General features: G+C 36.9%; 1 protein-coding gene across 1 annotated transcript in view; it reads right to left on the minus strand.

Moving 5' to 3' along the window:
• Positions 1–804: 804 nt before the first annotated feature.
• Positions 805–1,113, minus strand: part of ephb4b (eph receptor B4b) — a 61,959-nt gene continuing 61,650 nt past the window's right edge. The window contains exon 17 of the mRNA XM_056448867.1: positions 805–1,113. This exon is cut by the window's right edge and continues 186 nt beyond it. The gene's annotated coding sequence lies outside the window, so the exon portion shown is untranslated.

The raw sequence follows: 1,113 nt of genomic DNA on the forward strand, positions 1-1,113 counted from the left end.
CATGACTGCATAAATTATTACTCCTTTATAAAAAACAAACAAACAAACAAACAAACAAAAAACAGTTGAATATTGTTCATCTATAATCTTTCAGGAATTGTACTAAAGCTGGATCAGTACCTTTAAATATTGCGCATTTGCAAAAAAATCCATATTAATAAAGGTCCTCTTTGATCCCCTTGAGGAGAAGTTTTATTTATATCTATATTTGAAATTATATGTAAACATAATTATTATTAATTATTATAAATGTGTATGTTAAACTTTTTAAACTAATTTACTTTTTCCCAAAGTGTATATAATCTATAGGTTACTACTGTAGGAAGATATCAGCATTCACTACATACTTTCAGTATCACCTTCACTTGAGCTGACCCGATCTAATCCTGTTGATATGAAATGAACTGCTGCTCCTGAGCAGGTTTGAGCTACCAGAACTGTTGCTATGACAACAACTCTCGGAAGAGTTCTGAAGAACGAAACGATCCTGGATCATGTCAAATCGTCAATAACCAAATCCAGCTGAGTAATCCACGTATGAAGAACTGACCCCTGGTTCTGCAGGTTGCAATGTCCCAAATTTTGATCGCCAATCTTAAGCCAATAGTAATGGTTTGTTTTGGTTTTGGAATTTCCCCAACCAATCGCAGAGCCTGGGGGACCAGAGTGAGTGCTCCAACTTGGCCTCCCCCTAGTCCTTCTATATTGTTTTGACGTGACTGCTAAATAATTTCGTTTCTTTTAATTGACCGTCATCTGTAATAATAATAATAATAATGGCGGAACAGAAACAGTCGTGAGCAGTTTTCAGTGGGAGGGGCCAGCGTGAATCTTTAATGTGATTGGTCACACGGATTACACTCAGTTTGATTGACAGCTCCCACAGTACTTTTCCTAAACAAACATTTGTTCATTATTTGTGCTGTCTCCATACGTACAAAATAATCCACTTTATAATAATAATAATTATAATGAACCTTCAATGTGAAGATCCGATTAAACTCCCAGAATGCAACGGTTTTACCGCCGCAACGGTCACACGTCATCCGGTAACGTCCGTGTGTTCAGTCTGTGTCTCTTCCTGAGACCTGTAAGAGTAAACCTCTCCTGATT

Source organism: Danio aesculapii, chromosome 23 (assembly GCF_903798145.1).
Source record: "Danio aesculapii chromosome 23, fDanAes4.1, whole genome shotgun sequence".
In the NCBI taxonomy this organism is placed as follows: domain Eukaryota; kingdom Metazoa; phylum Chordata; class Actinopteri; order Cypriniformes; family Danionidae; genus Danio; species Danio aesculapii.